We start from the raw sequence: 24,649 nt of genomic DNA, 5'->3' as shown, positions 1-24,649 counted from the left end.
GGGCCCAAAACTCAATTCTTTCAGTCTGAAAAGGGCTCTTCAGCTGGATTTGGCTTCAATAGATTTTTGGTCCACTTCTGCTCCTCTGATTGGGTCAAGGCTTGGACCATTGGAAAACTCTTTCCGAGACGGTCGTTTTGACATAAGGTAGGCCCAATTCCGAGGTCTGAGTCCAAAAATATGGTCTTTGGAAATTCTGCTAACTTGTGCACTGTTTCTGCCCGTGTTGACTTTTCACTTTTGACCGGGCTTTACAAAGGCTTTGTCTCCTTGAATCTTGGCCTTTATTCATAGAACTCCTTAGCAACCGACCTTTGCTCCTTTATCTCGCTAAAGTGGCACATTTTTCTCGCACATAATAGACTTTGAAGCCTGAAATGCATAAAAACACGTAATCAGTATTAACTCTTACTTATTATTCACATAATTGGTCTAAAAGTACGATTGTTAAGGGGTTAAAACTACAGTTTTGGGCTCTTATCATTAGCCAATTTTAAAAAGCATGTTTTCTATCCAAAATCGTGAGAACTATTAATTCTGTTGCGCGTGGTTTTCACGGTTTGTAGAAATTTGCATTCTTAAAATAGCGGTTCCTACAGTCGGCTGGGTAGTAAAAATCTTGAACTTTAACAAACACATTTTCAACAACACCTTTAGGATACTTAATAGAATGGTCAGCTAATTGCAACGTTATTTCAGTTGGTTTCAACTCTTGTAGACCTATTTGTTTATATAGATAATAAGGGAGTAAGTTAACACTTGCCCCCAGGTCTAATAAATCAATTGTCATGTGGGTATCCCCTAAGGTGCATTGTATAGTAGGATGACCAGGGTCCTTGTACTTAACAATTCCATTATGTTTTGATAAAGTGGGAAATTGTTCAGTGAAAAAGGCATCTTTGGGAATGTTTGTTTTCCGCCTAGTAGTGCAAAACTATTTTAGAAACTTAGCATGTTGTGGTAATTTTTTAATAGCTTCAAGAAAAGGTAGGTTTATAGTTAGATTTTTAAAAACTTCACTAATCTCATCAAAATTTGTATCATTTTTTAACATAGCTAGTCTCTGGAAAAACGGTGGTTTGTCTCTACATTTAGCATATGGGTCAATAGGATTTTTAACTTTGGCCGCTTTTTTCTTGGGTTGTGGTTTAACTAGTATCTCTACAGGGGTAGGATCTTTATTTTCTATTTTGATATCTAGTAAATTTTCATTTTTAATGACCACTGGTGGTGTATCAACGAGCATAGTTCGGCGTTATCAACCACTCTGCCAGAATGGAGAGTGGTGATGGCATTTAACTCACCTACGTTTAAATTTTCGTTACTAGTATTACCGATTACTTCAAAGGCTGTGTTTGGCATTTTAGGATTAGGTATAGCTTGACCTCGAAACACACCTTTTGGTTAGGCTTTATCTTAGGTTAACTGTTGTATGGATTGTAGAATCTGTTGTTGATCAGCTTGCATGTAAACATCGAAATGATCCGGTTGTGAAGGTGTAGTGGCCACAAGTGGTGTGACAGGAACTATCTCGCGTTGATTATTAATGGGTGGGTTGTGATAGTTGTTATTAACCAGGACGATACCTCTATTATTATTATAATAATTATTATAATTACCTAGTCCTTGTACTTGTCTTGGTGGAGCTGGGCTGTAGCTATTTGCTGGCCTAATATTTTGATTATTAAACCCCAGAGGTGTAACTGGTTGATTATTACGCCAACTGAAGTTGGGGTTTTGTCTCCAAGGTACGTTAGGAAGGCTATTTATGGAGCAAACATTTTCTGGCTGTGTGGGTGGTTGTTCATAGACAAGAGGACAATAGGAGTCGGTATGCTCAAGACTAAAACATAAATTACATGGAAGAGAGTTGATGTTCATGGCAGGATTAGGCTTATGTTGAACATAAATGGCTTCTACCTTTTTTGTGAGGGATTCGATTAGAGTTCTAAGCTCAAGATCAGGTTTAACCTCAAACATACTGGCAACCTTGGCTGTGGAAGAAAAAGTAGAGGACCAGGGGATTTCGTTACCCCCCACCCCCCCCCCCCCCAGTTATTATTACGCTTGGATTGATCTTCTAAAAACCTATAAGCCTATGAGGCTCCTTTACTAAGGAAACTACCCCCATTCATTATATCAAGAACCTCCTTATGATGATGTGAAAGCCCCATGAAAAGGCATGAACAAGCGTGTCTTTCACAAGGTTATGATGTGGACACTCTATAAGAAGATCAGTGTACCAGTTCCAGACCTCTGAAAAGGATTCATGAGGGTTCTGGTGGAAGAAATGAATCTTTTAAATCATTTCATCTCTCTTCAGTGGTGGGTAAAACTGTTCCATGAAAAATTGAACAAGTTTGGCACATGAGTCCATGGAATTGGGCGTTTGGGCCGTTAACCAAGACACCGCCTTATCGGCTAGGGTGAAAGGAAACACCCTCAGTTTAATTTGTTCAGAACCTACGTTAGGATGATGGAATGTATTGAGAACTTGTTATATCTATGCATATGCTGATAAGGCTTTTCGTGGTATAAGCCATGAAAAATGGGTAACAAATTAAAAATATTCGAGGGAATTTGAAAATCCCCCACTGGGTCTGTAAGAAGGATGCATGACTTAGGGCCATCATTTAGGGCTTTGTAAAAATCAGAGAGAGGAGTCTCTACTTCTTCAACCATTGATGCAGGTGTAGTGTGTGGTATTCTAGACAGGCGTGTGCGTTGATGTTTACGATAGATAACATTAGATGGTTTTCTCTTACCAGACCATAATCTCATGCAGGCTAAGTCCAATATGAAAGAAACACAACAACAGTCAAACAACAACCTGATATACTAGAATTAAACTCCTCTGACAGAAGAGACGAGGAGTGAAAGAAGGAGAACCTGAATGCCTCTTTGCTACGCTTATTAATAACGTCTTTAATACGAACCTCAGTGTCCTGTAGAAGCTTGGAACACTGAATCAACAATTATTTCCAACGAAAAGATAACCTGTAACTAACCTGTGTATATCGGGATTTCTTCAGAGGGGTGTGGGCGCGCTCAATTTTAACATAACAAGGGCGCGTGCGCGCTCTGTTAATTTTTTTAAAAATAGGCTTTAGCGCGATTTCTTAATGGGCTGGGCCTTGAAATTGGAAAGAAAACACATAATAAGCTTACTGCAAGGAAAGGCACATGAGTGCTCAGATATAGTGTAAATAGAGCGTGTGCATGCTCTGAGTACAACTTCGAAAAAAATTCAGTAGACTTCCAGGAGTAAAATCCTATTTTTGAGAAACAGAAAACACAATCAGAAACGCAAACACTTTCGAACAATAGGGTGAGTGGGTGAATTAGGCTGTTTGTAGAATTGAAAAAACTAAGGGAATTTAATTCTAAAGACAACTAAGTTGGCAGCGGTGCCATTTGATAAAGTGAAAATTATTGAATTATAGCCTACTTTCGCTAATTATACTAGAAAAAAGTAAACTATAATTTGCATTCTTTTGATCAAAGTTCTACTCTCAATTATCATGTAATAAACTAGAGTAAGAATTCGTTCTACTCCTAATTGTTTAGATAATACTAATTCCACTAATGATTAACAATTAAACAGCATGAGAGTAATGATTCTAATATAACTAATATGGTGAAAACTAATATTGAATATATTCTAAATTAAACTAGGCAAATAAATATTAAGATGTGAATATGAATAAGGAATTAGGGAGATTTGAAATCCACCTTGATTAATCCCTAACATGTTATTATAGAGTTTGTTGCAACCCTAATCTTTATGTTTTCATACAAGGTTCAACATAAAGGTTAGGTCTTTTTATCCCTAATTATTTATGATATCTCTAACTAACTAATAATTAGGATGAAAGGAAGTTGAAACCCATTCTCATGGTGAATGAACTACTCTCTAGTCTAGGTGTATTTTACTTATTGCTAAATAGACAACCCTAGACTTGAATCTCTTAAATACAACTATTATATACTAACACATCAAGTATTCATCAAAGCTTCAACCAAACCCCTCTAATGGAGGTTTAGCTATAGTTCATTAGACTATCATGGAATAAATAATAAGAAGAAGAATACATAATTAAAGGAATATAAATAACTTGAATTGTAGTAATGGTGGCTATGCTAATAAAACATAAACTATGTTAAACTAAAGAGAAGAGGTAGGAGTCAGTTAGAGTTTTGCCTTAGTTCTTTTTATATAGGAGAGGGTTAGGCTTACAATTTCGTGCATGGGCTTTGGAGCTATGTTTTGGGCCACTAAATCAAGCCCAAAACCTAAATACTTAATTCCAAAAAGGGTTTCTCTGTTAGAAATTACTGCAACAACCTTTTAGTCCACTTTTACTCCTATGATTGGATTAAGGCCTCGACCATTAGAAAGCTCTGTTCGAGCCAGTCGTTTTGACATATAATAGGCCCAATTCCAAGGTTGAGTCCAAAGATACAGCCTATGGACGTTCTGTTAACTTTTATGCCCGCGTTGACTTTGACTTTTCAGCTTTGACTGGGCTTTAAAAAGACTTTTTCTCCTTGAAACTTGGGCTTTAACTATAGAACTTCTTAGCAACCAATTTTTGCTCCTTTCTCTTGCAAAAGTGACATATTTCTTCACATAGTTAACTCCAAAGACCTTAAATACACAAAAGTACATAAACAGTATTAACTCTTATTTATTATAAACATCATTGGTCTAAATGTAATATCATTAAGGGGTTAAAACTACAGTTTTGGGCTCTTATCACCTCGCTCGTGCCATCAAACCTATATATAACTCATGACTACCCGACTAACATCATCGTCCCCAAACTTCTCAAACCCTAGCCGCCCCAACCTCGCTCGCGCCCGCCCCTTATACACTCCCGACCGCCCACTCATCTATACCCACCACCACTCCAAATTTTTATAGTAAGCTCCATTTTCAACCCCCATTCCAACTAAAAACCCCGATTTCATCAATCCCTACTCTAAATAGCTCGATTTAAAAATCGTGCCGAAGCAAAATTTTCAAACCCTCTTCAATTCTAATATGTTTGTAGTGCACTTCAAGGCTGAGACTTGAAGAAAGGGATGGGAACCTTCGGTTTTTTTGGAAGGTGCAAGTTATTCTCCCTTTCTCACTTTTTCATTTTATAACCACATGCAACGAGGGGAGGATGACCCCATCAAGGTTGTCAAAGATGGCCACACGTTTGAGCTCACTAAGGAGGTGGTGAGTGAGTTGAGGCTCTGTGGATTCCTCTGAAGGTCTATAGTCAAATGGAACAATCCCTAGACAATAAGACCATCGATGTGATGATGGCAAAAATGCTTCTCGAGGGTAGGAAAACCCCCATGTCACACTGCGCATTTCAGAACTCCCTGCGAAGGAATCAATTGGAAATAATTATGTGGACACCCTTCAACTTGATAGGCTCAGCCAAGCCTTCTGATATCAGTAAGGCGATGCTCCACATCCTATGGATTCTTCAGGAGCAGAAGAACAACTTCTACATCGCCACCTTCATTTGGGAGCAACTCTGCAATCGCCCCTCTACCAGTGCTAGTCACTAGGATCATGCGGCACTGGGGGTTTGATGCTATAGATGCTTTAGTGGAGGTAAGAGAGGCTACTAGAGGTCCTATCTATGCCCACTGCGTCCAAAAACCTTGGCATCCACCTGCCGATAGAGCCGCCGAGCAAGCACGCCCTACCAAGCCTGTGGACTACTTTGATGAAGGTGCCACTCGACAGTTCACTCAGCCCATGGATGGAATTCATTTCTTCCATGAGGGCTAGAGGATTCTACGCCAGCACATCCACCACCTTAGGCAAGGTCAGCAAGTTATTAGAACGGCTCAGCAAGACCTCAGAGAGGAGCACCAGTCTTTCCAATAGGAGCAGCAACGTTTCCAGTACAGTGTCACAAGAACACTGTAGAGCATTAGAGATGCACTCCCGTGTAGCGATAGACACCTTAGGACCCGACGTCAGCTAGGAGAAGGATCTTTTCGTTGTCGTGACGAGTCACACACGGATTTTGACTAGGCAACTCCCTAGTGTCCGTATAGATAGTTTATAGTTTATATTTTATTTTTAGTTTGTTTTCTTTTCACACTTATGTATAATTATAACTAGTAGTGTAACTTTAATATTGTATGCTTGTTTTATTTCTTTCTCTTGTGGAATTTGGTATATGAGTAGAAGGTAATACAAATGCATCATACCAAAATTTTACATTTTCCATTTTTTTGCATTACATATATTTTCAAAACTATAAAAACCTAAAAATTTCATAGTAGAATAATTATTAATAGTACAATAAACCATGTATTTCTCGTTCTATATCAAACAACCCACGCCCCAAACTTATTTGGGGGCGACGTATTTTCATCATGAAGAAAATAATACAGGTGTATCACCATTTTTGCTCATGTTTTTATGGTAATCTCTTTCCTTATCTCTTCATACTTTGACGACAAAGAATATTTCTATTTGGGGGTAGTATAGTAACATTTTGCAAAAACTAAGCATTTTCTATATTATTATATTTCTTCCTTTCTAAACAAAAATTCATAAAAAGACCAAAAATATTTTTTCTGTTTAGTATTAAAAGTCTTGTTTCCCTTTTCTATGATGAATAAAATGTTTGGAAGTCGCATTATATCAATAGAGTAAGGATTCGTTCTTCGAACTTAGACTAATATACATACAATAGTTTCTGCATCTTTTCATGAATGTCATGCATAAGCATTTGGTTGTATATAATAGTGAGTTTCCGAGACCAAGGTTAGAACAATTAAGTTCCATATCCTGTGAGAATCTAACCAAAAGCCTCATCTGAATGATTATTAAGTTATGACACAAAGGATATCTGGATAGAAAGACCACACGTCCACTTTCTTGATCACCACGCCATATCCTAAGAGAGAATTTACGCCCGTTTTGGATCGATATAGCCAAATAAACATTAAAACCCCAAAAATATAGTTTTTCCTCTAGTTACCCCTTTTGAGCCTTCCCCAAATTCTAAAAGCCTTTTTATTCTTCACCATAAATCCCTGACCCGTTACAACACACAATAAAAAGCTTACCCAACTAACGAGTTGAGAATTGGATGGATATCAGAAAAAGAGAAGAGAAGACCTTATACAAAAATAGATCAGTTAGTTGCTTCGAAAAGAAAAGAAAAGAAAGACCCATCAAAAACCAAAACTCCAAAAAAAAAATCAAAAGAGTCAAAAATTGAATCTCCCAAAAGTTCAAAATCAAAAAGAGACGATACCATAAACAAAAGCAAAAGGAAACAAAAGCAAAGTTAGAACTCCCAAAAACTTCAAAATTATATGGAGTCACAAACCCAAAGGGCTAAAGAATGAATCACAATTTGGAAGCAAAGAACAAAACGAGGTTCTTCTCTGGTTACAAGTATCTTGAATACCCAGTTTTGCAACTTATCAGATTTTGTTTTTCCCTTTCTTTTTCTTTTCAAACCATCACACTAGCCCCGTAACTCCTAATAAAATACCTCTAGCTCAATTAGGAATAGGATGGTGTGATAGTAAGTAGCAAGTGTGATCAGTTGACCCCGGTTTCCTTTTGACGTCATTCGTGTATGTGAGGAATATAAATGTCCACTGCATTTGAAAGAACGAAACTTGAGTGAATCTATTAGAGAGTTTGTGTTTTAACACATCCCTGCGATAACCCACTTTAAGGACGCTCTCCAAAAGTTTCAGAAACAACTCTGCTTTTGCACTTCATTGCCCATGTTTGCGTATTTATCTTTAGATGATTAAATTAATGTACATATGTTATTCTAAGTTCAAAAGAGTTTGTCCTTATTCCCCGCTAATAAGATGTATAGACTTCTGAGAATAAATAAGGAGACAAGACCCTTTGTACTAGATAGAAAAAATTTGTGAGTACTGATAAGAGCCCAAAACTGTAGTTTTAACCCCTTTAATAATATTATATTTAGACCAATTATGTGTATAATAAATAAGAGTTAGTACTGTTTACGTGTTTTTGTGTATTTCAGGTCTTAGAGTCAAATATGTGAAGAAACATGTCACTTTTGCACTAAAAAGGAGCAAAGGTTGGTTGCTAAGAAGTTCTATGGTTAAAACCCAAGTTTCAAGGAGAAAAAGCCTTTTTAAAGCCCAGTCAAAGCTGAAAAGTCAAAGTCAACCCAGATAGAAAAAGAGCAGAATAGTTAACAGAACTTCCACAGGCCGTATCTTTGGACTCAGACCTCAGAATTGGGCCTATTATATGTCAAAATGACCGGCTTGGAAAGATATTTCTAATGCTCTAAGACATTACCCAATCAGAGGAGCAAAAATGGACAAAAAGGCTATTGCAGTAATTTCCAACAGAGAAACCCTTTTTGGACTTAAGTAATTAGGTTTTGGGCTTGATTTCATGGCCCAAAACATGGCTCCAATGCCCATGCATGAAATTGTAACCTAACCCTCTCCTATATAAAGAGGGTTAAGACTAAAACAAAACTTGGCTACTCTCATATTTAGTTTAGTTATAAATTAGGGTTCTCTTTCTTCCTCTCTTAATTAGTTTAATTCTTTATCTTTTAGTTAAACCCTAGCCTCCATTAATAAATCCAAGTTCTAATTATTATTTCATTATTGTTTTAATTATGTCTTATCCTTATTATCTTAATTATGATAGTCTAATGAAGCTGAGCTAAACCTTCATTAGATGAAGCTTGGATAAAGACTTGATGTGTTAGTATAAAATAGTTATAGTAATATATTCCACTCTAGTAGGTAGTGAATTCACCATGAGAATGGGTTTTAAATTGCCTCACATGCTAATTATTAGTTGGTAGAGATTGTCATGAATAATTAGGGATCAATACTTAATCTTTATAGATTAATATTACAACAAATCTATGCTAGCATATTATGAATTTATCTAAGTAAATTTAAATCCCCCTAATCCCTTCTTCCTATTAAATATCTATATTTAGTTTCATAGTATAAATTTACATCTATAAATATTTCTCTCACCATTGTTCCTTTTGTTTGATTATTGGATTCTATTATGTCTTGGTAGTTTAGGAGTGGAACGATTCCGTACTCTATATATTGCATAAATCTATATATGAGAGTAGGAAATAAATAATTGATACTGTAAGAATAATGTTAGAGGTCACGAGTTTGCAGTAAAACTTTAAAGTGTTTTTTATTTGTTTTGACCATCTAACTAGTTTATTGTTTTTAGTGTGTTTCTGCCATTTTACAACACTTAATTTTTGGAACAACAGCCAATAAGGAGGGTTTGTAGAACTACAATTGCTCTAAACTTTTTACAGACACCCGCATGATTTGTCAAAAGTCTCCAGTAAAATTTTGGCAATTTTTGGCTCTGTTTTGAATGGCTAACCATTCGGTTGTTTGTGTTATCCGAAAACTGTTTCACAAACTTTGCATGGCAGTAGAAGGACTTTCATAACTCCGATTGATCTGAAATTTTACAGGCGACTTACTGGACATCTTAGCAAACTACAGTAAAATTTCAAATTTTTTGGAGCGCGCTCCTGTGCCCTATTAACCCTATAATTTGAGCATACCCGCCCTCAAAGTACTAGACATCGTGTTAGGCAAGAGCGCGCCCGTGCCTTTATAAGCCTGTTTCCAAGCGCGCCCGCGCCCATCTGAAGCAAAGCCTGATTTTCCTAGGTGAGTCACCGGTTCTCGTTTTGTTCATATTTTTATATATATTCAATGTTTCCATTTTTTAAATACACTGGGATTGTGTATACAAGACGTTATTCATACGCGTAGCAAGGAGGCATTCGGGTACTATTTTTTTCATGTCTCGTCTCTTCTGTCAGAGGAGTTTTAATTCTAGTATATCAGGTTGTTGTTTGACTATTGTTCATATTTCTTTCATATTGTACTTAGTCTTGCATGAGATTAAGGTCTGGTAAGAAATAAACCGTCTAGCGTTATATATCATAAACCATGAAGCACAAGCCTATATAGAAATTTATAGTTAGAGTTTTGTTTGTATATTAATTGTCCTAGAAATTTATAGTTAGAGTTAGAGTTTTGTTTGCATTTAAAAATATATTTTAAAAAACCATTATGGCATATCAATATGTAGACAAACAATCGTGTGATTCTTATGCACACCCTTCACCATGTTCATGTTGTGGTAGTCCTTACAATTGGGCTTCTCATTGCCCATCATATCAAGAGTTTGAGCCTACTATATGATATAATAATAATTATGAGCCTCAATTTTCAAATTTTTATAGTGACTCATACAATCAAGAGTTTTCTAGTCATCCAAACTATACAAGGAGTCAACCAATGTCGTCTACTTCTAGTTCCGTAATGAGTGTGTACAATGAACCAAACACTTTTCTGTGCACAATTTGTTCAGATCCAGACCACACCGCCCATTCATGTCCCATATTTATTCAGCCTCAGCCTAACCCATCACAGTACAATATCAACCAGAGTCAGTCAAACGCCAATAACTATGACTATCACACACCATACCAGCTAGACCCTTCCACCGTACCAAAAATTACTAGTTCGCCACCCTTCCCAGACCGAATTTCCCAAACTATGCTTCAGAACCTAACTATGCTCGAACATAGCCCAAATGATTTCCATGATCCCCTCACCTAACAAAGAACTTTCAACCTTGCTAGAGATCGACACACAACTAAAACAACCTATTCCCATAACCACACCATTCGACCTAGTTAAAACCTACCCTGAATTTCATGAATCACCCATGACCCTCCCATTAACCATTATGTTGACTCCACACCCAACCTGGATGAGGAAATTCTTGAAGACGACTCTTTAGGACTTATTTTGGATGACCACTCAAATTTGAGAGATGCCTCTGAGGAACCTCCCACTGATCCATCTGAAGATGAATATAATGATGACACATTAGAAGATATTTATAAAGATGTGACGAAGGAAGAATTTGAAAACTATTGGCATTCTCTTAATATGGACCCTCCTGTCGAGCATGTCCAGGCCTTTGTGTTTGCTAACCACACTTGGTTGGATGATTCCTCAACACATTCGAATGATGCCATTGAGGATACTTATATTGTTTTAAAGGAAGAGGGTGAGAAAATAGAGATTAACAATTTTAATCTAAGGCATGAATAAGTTAATGTTCAAGAAAAAGAGGAAGTAACATCTTTAGAGCAATGTGAATCTTAATTTAGTTTGGCAGCTGAGGAAATAACAATGGAAGGAAATGATGAATTTCTTAAAGATAAAGCCATGAACCACAACCTTGTGGATTCAGCCAAGCCAGATGTAGAGTTCTCAAGTGCATGTGAGGATCCACCAACTGATGAACCACCAACCAACCACTATCCACCTGAGTTACCACTTCCTAAAATTCAACCATCTACCACAACTAAGCCATCCATTCACCCACCATTTCAGAGGAACCTCGAATTTGCACTTGAGCCTATTGCCTCAGAGACCCTCTATAATTTTTTCAACCATCACAGTGAAGAGTGTTTGCCTAGCACACAATCCCATGAGTACACCATTCTTATAGTTGAGAGCCAAGCTTTGACCGAGTGTAGTGCGAAACCTAGTTTGTCTTATTTTTCCTCATCTGAGCCTCATGAAAGACAGCAGGATCCATACTTCATTCCTTTCTCACTTAAAGTATCACTAATTCATTTTTTTGGTCATTCTAACTCTTTAAAACAGCTACAACATGATGGTTTGCATATGTTCTTTGATAGGTTGCATAAGTTTTCTTTCATTCTTCTACATGATTGCTTCCAACTATACAACTTCATTCTGTTTGGGGGTGCATTTAGTATCATGTTTTTATGGCTAGACCCCCAACTCTTTCGACTATGAGTTTATAGTTGACCACGCATCATCTATTTTGTACCACCCCAGTTTCTTGCTTGTTTCGAGGTGTGCGCAGTCTAGGGGAATCTGACTTAAAACGACCCCACATTAAGTCTAGGGGTATCTGACTTTAAAAGACCCATATTTTTTTTTTGTAAAATACCACCTTAATGGAGTATAGGCCACAAAAATTTTTCAAACTTCAAAAAGAGTTTTCAAATTTTGTTTGGGGGTGGCATATTTTGGTATTTCATTTCAAACCTTTTTAACACCCTTTGCCTGTCATGTTTACTCCAGTAGAATTTGCGTTAGTTAGTATGTAACATTTTTATTGTGCTTCATGTTATCATATTATCTTTATAATATTTCTGTTACAAGTACTGCCAATTTTTACCACGTTTCTATGGTAAAATCTTTCCTTATCTCTTTACACTTTGAGAACAAAATGTTCGATTGTTTGGGGGTGGGATAGAAACATTTGCAAAAATTAGGCACTTTTAGGATGTAAATTACGCACTTTTATTTATAAAATATTAAAAATCATAAAAATTAGTTAGTTACATAATTTAATTGTGCTATTGAATTGTTTCATGAACCCCCTTCTCCCAAAATTGTCTGGGGGTGGTATAGAAACACGTTGTAATTGTTTAAGCACATATTAGGTTATATATTACATATTATTTGTCTTATAAAAATTAGAAAATAATAAAATAATAAAAAGTATTTATACTATGCACTTTGAGATAATGGTATTGTTCCCTTCTCTATGATGATAATAGTCTAGATATTTCACGGTAGCTCTTATATTAGAATAGTTTTTTAGAAATTTAGGTTAATATGTAGGTAATAATCATTGCATCTTTCTATAAATATATTGCATGAGTATCTATGATTGTTTGGCAGTAAGTTTCTAAAATCTAGGCTAGAGTACTTATTCTACAAATCCTGTGAGAATATAGCCTAAAGCCTTATATGAGTCAAATATTTGAGAAATGACACAAGGGAGAAGTAAATTCCGAATAGAGAAATCACACGTCCACTTGCTTGATCACTATACCATATCCTAAGCGATAATTTTGGCCCTCTTTGGATCGATATAGCCAGAAATTCAAACCTATATGAAATTATTTTCCATTAGTCGCCCCTTTGAGCCTTTCATAAACCACAAATCATTTACCCTTTTACTAAACAAAATAAAAATAAAATAAGCCTATCCACTTTTGAATGAGTCTGAGAATAGAGATGAAATGAATAATAGAAAAGAGAAAGACCTTTGAAACCAATAATTTGTTAGTTGCTTCAAATACGAAAAAGAAATTTCCATCCAAAGAAAAGAAAAGAAGTGAAAAGAAAATAAAAAGTTAGAACTCTAAAAACAGAATCAAAGGAGTCAAAAGCCTAAAGAAAAAAAAATGGCTAAGGATAGAAGCAAAGTAAGAACAAGGTTTTCTTTAGTTACATAATATGAAGACTCTATTATCTCAGACTTGTCCTTTTTGAATATCCATTTCCTTCATTCTTAAACCATCACCTAATCCCCGCAACACCTAATAAAGACCTCTAACTCAATTAGGAATAGGTTAGTGTGATAGTAAGTGGCAGATGTGTTTGATTGACTTCGGCTTCCTTGTGTGTCATTGAGATTGCAAAGTTTCAAAAACGGACATGTTATTGCATTTAATAGCATAGTTCATTATATATATGTTTATCCGTAGATGATTGATTATTATGCACATATTAGCTTAGATTTCGAATTGATTATTCTGTATTTATTGCTAGTGAGATGTATAGATATTTGAGAATAAATTAGGAAACAGTAATGTTTATTTCCTAGTCGTTGTAGTATAGATGAAGTTTGTGAGTATCTTCTTTGGAAAACTCTTATGAGGCTATAACTCGTCCACTAGGGAATTCCTAGTGGTTTAAGGCCTTGTTGCATATGGTCAATGCAATCGCACTCAACGAAATGAGATTAGTTAGAACTCCAGTTTTGGTCACGTATTTTAATTTCTCATATTTACTTGAGGACAAGCAAAATGTTGTTTGGGGGTGGTTTGATAAGAGCCCAAAACTGTAGTTTTAACCCCTTAATAATATTATATTTAGACCAATTATGTGTATAATAAATAAGAGTTAGTACTGTTTACATGCTTTTGTGTATTTTAGGTCTTTGAGTCAAATATGTGAAGAAACATGTCACTTTTGCACTAGAAAGGAGAAAAGGTTGGTTGCTAAGAAGTTCTATGGTTAAAGCCCAAGTTTCAAAGAGAAAAAGCCTTTTTAAAGCCCAGTCAAAGCTAAAAAGTCAAAGTCAACGCGGGTAGAAAAAGAGCAGAAAAGTCAACAAAACTTCCCCAAGCCTTATCTTTGGACTCAAACCTCAGAATTTGGCCTATTATATGTCAAAAAGACCGGCTTGGAAAGATCTTTCTAATGCTCTAAGACATTACCCAATCAGAAGAGCAAAAATGGACAAAAAGGTTGTTGTAGTAAGTTCCAGCAGAGAAACCCTTTTTGGATTTAAGTAATTAGGTTTTGGGCTTGATTTCATGGCCCAAAACATGGCTCCAAAGCCCATGCACGAAATTGTAACCTAACCCTCTCCTATATAAAGAGGGTTAAGGCTAAAACAAAACTTGGCTACTCCCATATTTAGCTTAGTTGTAAATTAGGGTTCTCTCTCTTCCTCTCTTACTTAGTTTAATTCTTTATCTCTTAGTTAAACCTTAGCCTCCATTAATAAATCCAAGTTCTTATTATTATTTCATTATTGTTTTAATTATATCTTATTCTTATTATCTTAATTATGATAGTCTAATGAAGTTGAGCTAAACCTCCATTAGAAGGGTTTGATGAAGCTTGGATGAAGACTTGATGTGTTAGTATAAAATAGTTGTAGTAAGATATATCACTCTAATAGGTAGTGAATTCACCATGAGAATGGGTTTTAAATTGCCTCACATGCTAATTATTAGTTGCTAAAGATTGTCATGAATAATTAGGGATCAATACTTAATCTTTATAGAGTAACATTACAACAAATCTATGTTAGCATATTATGAATTTATCATATCTAAGTGAATTTAAATCCCCCAAAACTCTTCTTCCTATTAAATATCTATATTTAGTTTCATAGTATAAATTCACATCTATAAATATTACTCTCACCATTGTTCCTTGTGTTTGATTATTGGATTATATTATGTCTTGGTAGTTTAGGAGTAGAACGATTCCGTACTCTATATATTGCATAAATCTATATGTGAGAGTAGGAAATAAATCATTGATATCGTAAGAATAATGTTAGAGAAATCTAGTTGAGTTTTTACGGATTATCAAGTACCTTCTCTGGAAAACTCTCACAATGCAATCGAACTCTGCGTAACGAGATTAGTATAATAAATAATAAATCACTCATTTGTGATCTTAGCTTTTTTTTTTTCTCTCTCATCTTTGCTTGAGGACAAATGAAAAGACAACATATAGCTTTTATTGTCTTTTTCAAGTGACAACGCATAATGAAAAAACAACTCATAGCTTTTATTGTCTTTTTCAGGTTACAGAGCAATTCATGCCACTTATCATAAAAGCTGAGTCTTAACACCAAAAAAAGCCTTATTTACGCTTATTTTGAAGACTCGAAGCTGCTATGAAAAAGTGCTAAAAAAATCAAAGTCAAAGTCAAAAGTCAAGGACTCAAAACTAGAGAGCTGAAAGTCACGTCCTTAACTCAGAAAACTAAAGATAGATGGCCTTGATACAAAAGAAGGTTTTCTCTAAACCTAGCTTGATCAATAAGAAATGAAAAAGGAAAAAGGAAAAGCATAAAGCAACCATGGTGAGGTGTCTTAATTGTAGAGGGAGAGGGCACATCAGTCTTTTATAAATAAGAACTCAGAAATAGGATTAGAGAATGCACCTAGACTTATTCTAGTGTCATGTAGGAGTAGTGTAGAATTTATTTTTCAATTCATTTACATTCAAGTTGATTGACTTTTTGTTCTTCATTTCAATCAAGTTACTTCCTTCAAGTTTGTGTTTTCAATCATTCAATCATTAAAGTTGTTTCTTTCCAATGTTTCTTCAATACGTACAACTAGAGTTAACAAAAACAAATCCTAAAAGCTAAAGAAATCTACCTTTTCTCCTTCTTAACTCCTATTCAATCAAGTTCTAAACAATTTATGGTGAACCTCACTCAAATCTTTGATCTTACCACTACAACTATAGCTTCAGGAAACAAGGTGAATATGCTAATTGGAAACAAAACCTTTTTATCAAATTCAAAAGAAGCCCATTGGAAGTGTAAAAAGATAATAATCAAACCCATGAAGCTGGTTAAAATAGTCAATTCCAAGTCAACCCTTGTCAAATCTTGCAGAAAAATCAACGAAACTTTAGAAAATCATATCTTTTGTCTCCAAACTCTGTTTTGGGTGTGTGACCTATCAAAACGATCAGCGCGACAAGCTCTACGCAATGGTATATAGGCTCTATCAATTTACTAGACTGGGAATTAAAACAGGCTGAACCAAGACAAAGTAAAAATCTAATTACTATTCATCATGATGTCATCAAGTGGAAGCTTATGTAATCACCCACTTTCTCCACTTAATAAATGCATAAACCACTCCTAATTATTTATTTTGTAATGGGAATTACTATTCACCCACTTTCTCCACTTAGATTAAATAAATTCCATTATAAAAGTAGATTAATTTGTAATCTTTGGATTGAAAATGTGAGATGTAATCTTGACCACCCATTTCACTCCTTTGTAACTATAAATAGGAGGGGTGATGCTCTAAATAAACTTGCCAATTACTTGTGATTTGTGGCCTTGTAGCCCTTTACTCTCTTCTTCTCTTTTAGTTTTATTTTTAGGAAAATAATTCCATGTTTTAGCTTGAAAGTTTGTAACTTGTTAATGGAGTCATCTCCATAGTTTAGGAAATAAGAAAAAAAAAACTCTTCTTCTTCATTTTCATTCTTCTCTAGTTCTTGATTTCCTAGGATTATGAGCTAAACCGTCTCTTGTGGAGGGTTGATGAAGCTCAGCATGTGAGGAACAGGTTCGATTTCTAGTGGTTGGAGTAAATTGCTTAGATAGAACAAGCCTTAGTTTGCATCCTGTCAAAACATGATAGTGTACATCCAAGTTTGGAGATTGGAATGCAAGTTCAAGTAGCACACGCGACTGAGACGCATCGCGTGCGCTACTCCCTTGTAGTAACAGACTTTAATTTTTGGATGGCCGGTGTAGAGTAAGACTAGGAGTTGAAGGGATATTTTAGAGATGAAATATCACTTCAATTCCTTATGCTAACAGGTTGTTCTTAGAGATAAGTTCAACATGTTAGGGACCAAAACTCGAATCCGATTTTTGGATGGCCGGTGTAGAGTCAGACTAGGAGTTGAAGGGATATTTCAGAGATGAAATATCACTTCAATTCCTTATGCTAACAGGTTGTTCTTAGAGATAAGTTCAACATGTTAGGGACCAAAACTCGAATCCGATTTAGGTTTGTCTATGAACCTAATGAGGATTAGAGATGCAATAATATAATGAAGACCTAGAAATTGTAGTTAATTTCACATGAGTGGATTTAATCCTCCACAATTCTCTCTCTCTCTCTCTCTCTCTCTCTCTCTCTTAATTCTCTTATTTAAGTGTTTAATAAAATTTAAGTTTATGTAATTTATAAGTTAAGGTAAAGTTAATTCAAGTGTAGTATAAAAACTTCTTGCAAAATCCTTCTCACCACAAGGTTTTCCAAGATGATATTTCAACTCTATTGTCATAACATGCTCAATTCTTAAGTATGGGTACGAATTCTTGCTCAAGCTATACAATAACATGATTTTGTGAGCAAAGTATTGATATAAGTGTAGGTTTAGTGTTGTGTTTTACATAACAACAAATTTACATATATCAATACACAAACAAAAATTCAATAACCAATTCTCCAAATATTTTAATAATTACGATAAAAGAAAACATATAGATATATTTTCATTCCATGCCAATATTTCCACAATTGTAAAAATATGACAAAAGTATAGACACTGACCATATAGTGCAATCATGCCAACGCCTAAATTAAACACCTACCCATATCCATTTTAAACTTTAGCTAATACTAACAACCTTGTTAATCTATGCCTCGACCAACAACCCACCATTGGATTTCTATGAAACTCTAATATGTCATACTGCCTAGTGTAATAAAGTCACATATGAAATTTAAGGTCAATCCAATAATGGGTCGACCTCCATCTAATCAGATGGAAAGTAATGCACACTGCAATTTTCTGGTGTAGTTTCTACTACGACCAGTCTCACTAATAGAAGCCTCGACAGAAACGTAACCGTTGGATATATCTAAAAGTCAAATAAGTCAGACTAAAATGTGTCAAGAAACTATGGATTAAATTTGGGAGACATCTGAGAACGGAAGGATTTCCATCTAGGCAAAACGAAAAGACTGCACAAAACAGTTTTATGAGTAGTGTTTATTGTCCACTATTCATCTTCTTCACACACAACCCTAAAATTCATTAATGGCTTTCTACATACAATCTACATATATATAGACATCACCACAACAACAACTAAGTGTTTCTACTTAAAACAAAATATAACTCACAGGAAATTAAACATCAAGAAACTAATGTCCATATACCCATATTAATTGCTACTCAAACGATACTCGTAAGTGTGAATACATATAAAAGCAAAACAAATAATAAAATCTACTCAATCACCCGAGATCGCAAAACATCAAAACAACTAATAGGATGCATACGGAAGACTACTCATGAAAATATATATATATATATATATATATATATATATATATATATATATATATATATATATATATCACCAGAAAAGGTTTTTACTAACAGCTATATCCGTTACTTAGATTTTTACTAACGCTTATATTCGTTAGCTCTGGGGTGTTACAGTCACTTAAACTAAATTTAGTAACGGATATAACCGTTATTTAAATTAATCTTAGTAACGCTTATGTCCGTTACTATAATTCTTTGTAACGGATAGCCAATTGTTGATAGGCAGTTTAATCTATTCATTTCTAACGGATATAAGTGTTAGTAACGTTTGGTGCTGCTTTAGTTACTTTTCTAACGGGAAATCAATTTTCATATGTCACAAATATATCCGTTTGTAATAGATGTGCCACTTGCTATTAATATCGATGTGTGTAACGGATATATCCGTTAATAATAGATGTGCCACTTGCTATTAATATCGATGTATGTAACGGATATATCCGTTAGTAATAGATGTGCCACTTGCTATTAATATCGATGTGGGCTAAAATTTTTGTCAAGAAAAAAAAAAAAATATTCCATATGAATATTTATTTTTTTCCCGGGTCAAAATGTCAAAAAAAGTTCACCCTACACATATGAATATTCCATCTTATAGAGATATCACATTCCACAAACTTAATCAACATATAATAACAAAAAACAAAACCACTAATCAATTAAACATTATTGTAAAAATATAGACACCAATCCAAATCCCAATTTACAAATCAAACTTATATAGAAATGACTTCACCTAACCTAATCTTGGGATGTCTAATATGCTGTCATAGAATATCCCATTGTATTGGTCATCACTGCTCGCCTGTTATTGCTCTCTCGAGTGTTCCCCCATCAGTTTTAGGGGTGCACATCTGCAATTCCCATAACTTCTCCCACGATATCATCACTTATTTGACAAAGCCTGGCAAGAATTGAAAAAAGTGAGAAACATTACAAAATTTCTTATGAAACTTTTCATCGGGTTGTGAGAACTGAAGAAATGATGAGTGGGTTAGTGTGGTGGGCTAATGTCAGCTCTTGCAATAGCACTTCCTCAGCTATTAGACCACTATTTGAATAAAGCTTATGGATAAGAACAACTAATTTCTATAGACGAAGGCATACTAAAACATTTTAGCCCATACAAATCACTTCAAGCTGACCTATAATGGTTTTTGTGACTTTACTAGCTCTAGTAAAATGTTTTTTGACAAAGGCATTAGGATGGAATACTGGTAAAAAAAAAATGTCACAGAAGTTAACTAAACGGATGGTATTAGACAAAGATAAACACCTGGAAGAGAAGAGACTGTTGCTTTGTCTCCGGATCAAATTGCTTAGTTACTCGGTAGCCAGGCCATCCAATTTTGACTGCAAGTGAAAGAAATAAGTCAAGATTATGTTAAGGATACAAATACATAAAGGTTTATTCATGAACCACACAAGGGTTACAAGTAGAAACCTACTTTTGCTGACCAATTTTTTTGCACTGGGATTATGCCCTATAATCTCATTATTGTCACAGAAAGCACTTACTCTGATTTGAATGGTGCACTAGTAGCTCCAATAATAATGCTAAAAGCAACATCTTGAAAAGGACCTGCCATCTTTCCCCGAGGAAACCATCGACCAATTAAAAATCCGGCCGGACACCACCCTCTCTTTCGAAAATTCTCCACCTGCCAAAAAAGGCCAGAGTATGTGATTACTAAAATGTATCTGAACAAAAAACTCAAAGGAAATAATAAAATGACGAGACAGTAGTATTGCTTGGTTCTTCTCAAAATAATGAGGTTAAGTTCCTACGACAGTTCAAATCTACCATGATAAGAGCATAGTTCTACCTCAAAGTAAAATGTTGGTCTCATTCAGGATTGAGTGGGTTCGAATCTAATATTCATTAGTTCACCAGTGTACACGAATTTTAACATGTTTACAATAATTATGGCCTCTTTTACAAAAGAGGAGGGGGGAACAGACTATCTTAAATATAAACAATTACAATTGGGTGTCCTTGAAGCACCTTCAATAAGGTATCCTTTTCGAAACTTTAATTATCGAGGAATTATGAGTCTATGGTAGATGAGATCAAGACATGGAAGTACGTACCAAGTACCCTGACCACTACCATTATTAGCAAATGGGTAGAAATTTTCGATTGTATCCTGCAAAAAAAGGTGTTGCATAGTCAAAGAGCCTTACAAGTATATGACCTAATCTATTTAAGGTCCAAATATTGTGGTAAGAAGTTAACTCACTCTGAGTCCTCTAGTGCGATGAACTACAGGAATAGTTCCATATCTCATTGCATACAACTGGTTTAGGCCACAAGGTTCAAATCTTGAAGGCATCAACAGTATTCTTGTAAGTTTGCAACCTATGAAAAGAGTAACATACCCAGCAGTTATCTTATGAGAAATAAGAACATTAAATCCAACCCCTTCTTACCAAGTTCTTAGAGAGTTAAACCCACCAACCGAAATGACATAATGTCTTTTTCCTTCCCTTATTAAGCTCTCCTTTAGCAAATTAGTAAGCACCTGCAAACAAAAGGGTGATACCTTTTCAACTGTTCAAAAAGGAAAGAAGTATAGTAATGCTGGACAAGGAAAACAAGATAGCAATAGTAATGGCATGGAGCAGTTAGAGCCTCAACCCAACAGTTTTATCAGGTCAGGCCTAGTTTGTCCAAAACTCCAAAATGATTTACCTTACATTGTAACTAAACAACAACAAAAATTCAATCAACATTTAATTGAACCTTTTGCAAGGTATTTACTTTTTCCTTTTTGAATTTCCAAATTATGGACTTTAGGTTCTTGAAGACTGTTAGATCCTTTAGTATAGACTCAGATAGAAATGGTATCCAAACATACATTTCAATTTTTGCATGAAAAGGATGCACTTTCAGAGATAAAGAAAGCATTGGAACATGTTGCAAAGAGACAAACCTCACTCCCAGTATTGGCATACTCTTCCTTTGACACAAGATCAACATGAGCTCCCACTAAACGCTTCAACAAGGAGGTTTCCGTCAATCCGGGATCCTTTGTCAACTAAAATCTGTGAAAAAAACGTAAAGAAAATATGTGAACCAACACTCCCACCTGCCCTACGCAAAGTCAATAACAACTCTTCCCTCAAAACGATTTTATCAAACTGACCTTAAATTTCTCATGCCATCGTGAGGACTTCCACAGTCCACTGAATAGTCCTGTGCAACATCGACTCGTACCATCCCACTATGTTCATCACTTATATGATATAACACCGCTATCTAATTATCTTCACTAGCCTCTTTGTACGTGTCTCTGCCACGTTAACAATCTCTGCTTTTATTTTATTTTATTTTTCATTAATTTCTGGATATGAAACTACCATTTTACCTCTGCAAAAGAAAAAATAAAAAAATAAAACAAAAAAATGGCATGAGCTGTAATATTCGTGTTTGGAAAGGGGCAAAATTGGAAAAAAAATTAATAGCGTGATGAATTTACTGTTGAAGCCCTCGTTTTCTTTAAAGAAGTTAGATGCTATCCTTGGCGAAAATGGATGTACAACTAAACTTTGTGAACTGTGATACTCCTGATCACGTTAGGCAATCCATGAGCCTGCCTGACATAAATAGAGATACATAACTTAGGCAAGCAATAACTCTACGCCAGGGCATACATGGTTTCCAAGCAACAGAAAGCACGTACTCTGATTTGAATGGTGCACTAGTAACTCCAATAATAGTGTTGAAGGCAACATCTTGAAAAGAACCTGCCATCTTTCCCCGAGGAAACCATCCAAGATCCAACCCTTCTTTCCTGACGAACATTTTGAATATTATGATGCTAGCAGAAAATACAAAACAAAGTAAAAAGCCAAACATTGCACTGCTCATTAGCAAAGTTTGGCCACTTTCCTTTACAAATTTTCCACTGACCTGAATCAATTGGATGACGCATATAAGCCACAGAAGTCTCTGCTCGTGCATATATGTCATCTCATGTGCTATCCACGGTATAGTATACAACCGCTTGAGTCTTGGAATTAAAGGAAAATGTCTCAGTACCTTGTTAGGCTCCTTGGAATTCTTCTTCCCTTTACTCCCCTCCTTAACTTTAAACCTTGGTGCTTGGCACTTGGGACATTCTGTCAAATCTTTGTTCGTCTTCCAATATAAGATACAATTGTTCTCACATGTATGAATTCACGTAACCTTCATCCCTAAGTCTTTCAACATCTCCTTCATTACCGGATACTTCTCAGGGAGGGTGTTACCTTTAGGCAACCATCACCTCAACAAGGATAAGAGTACTGTCATACCAGTTCCAGACCAGCCAAATTCCTTCTTTACATTATGAAGTTCTACAAGTGCTGAGGGAGTTGTCTTAGGACCCTCACATGTAGGATACAATTTTTTAGTTGCCTTTTTCTTATAATCGTAATACCTCTTTCCTAAGTCTGGTTCAGGAACATAAGGTTCATCAAATTCAATTCCCAAACTGCCATCACCTGTCACCGCATCACCGTGTAATCCAAAAGAAGAGTCGACAAAGTTTCCCATCCCAATCCCGACATCCCCAATGGTTTCTTCCTCAGTGTCCCCCATCTCAAACCCATCATCACCCGAGGTTTTTTCTCCAATATTTGCAACCAATGGAGGATGAACAGCAGCACTAGATAAGCCCTCACCATGTAAAGTCCATACACGATAGGACTTCTCTATACCTTTTGAGATTAAATGGTATCCAACCTCTTTATACGTCAACCAATACCTATTCCGACACTTCTTGCACGGACAAGGACACTTCTTCCCGCCCAACTTCCACTCTGCAAATTTAAGAAAAACCTCAACTCCCAATGAATAGACTACGCCACCTCTTTCGTTTTCACTCATCCATTCTTTGTCTATTGGTTCTGACATTCTATACTATATTTAGACACCAAAGGAAATAATGATCAACATAAATAACAGACAACTAGCTATCCAAGTACAACCAAAAAACAAGAAACAAACGGCATCATAAATATAAATAACAGAAACTTTATATACATAAAATAAAAACCAAATAAAACCAAGAAGTCCAACACGTGAGCTAAATACAAACACGTTTACATATTACGCAGCTCACAAGATAAAACCAATGCATAAATGAACTGGAAGTTATGGTTCTAATCATGCATAATTACTAGTTCATTAACCCCCATACTAAAATGAACTCCATACTCAAACCTATATAATCCAATTTAATCTTCGTCTATTTTCAATATGATTTAACCTTACTTTTGAAACAATGTCACCTAACATATCGCTAGTCGTTCATAGAATGTGCAAATTATACAAGCATTGTCAGAATTCAGTAGCAACCTCTTATTTTATCATCGGCATTGCAAAATATAAACTCGCATAATACAGTAATTCAACCAAACTAAATATTCAAGTGTGCACAATAATGATATATCTTTCTCGACAATATCGCAGAGAGAAAAAAAAACTGGAGAAAGAAAACTACTTCAACAACTATATCTAGATTCATTAAACAAAACAGACTCAAAAGTAGAGTGAGCACCGATTGGAAGCTTACCAGATTTTGAACTTCCACTTTTGATCAGTCCACTTCGTTACCAACAGTCCACTGGAATTCTACAAATAATTAAACCAGGAGAATGAGAGAGAGAAAGAAAAAATTAATTTTTCAATCGTTAAAAAAAAACAATCTGGTAAAAATTGATTTGACGAATTGGTAAACAAATTGACTCGAAATCGAAATCGAGAGAGTCAACTCACTAACCTAGGGTTTTAGAAAGTTGGAGAAGTAGAGAAGAGAAACCGCAAGACCGTTTCACAAGATTAAGGTTCTTAAGAGAGTTTTTTTTTTTTCCTTCCTAACTAAAAACGGCGAAAATAGAATTGGCTAATTAAGTGTTAGCCAAAAAAAAGGGGGGGCGGGGG

This window comes from Coptis chinensis, chromosome 4 (genome assembly GCF_015680905.1).
Source record: "Coptis chinensis isolate HL-2020 chromosome 4, ASM1568090v1, whole genome shotgun sequence".
Classification (NCBI taxonomy): Eukaryota; Viridiplantae; Streptophyta; class Magnoliopsida; order Ranunculales; family Ranunculaceae; genus Coptis; species Coptis chinensis.
This window is presented reverse-complemented; position numbering follows the sequence as displayed.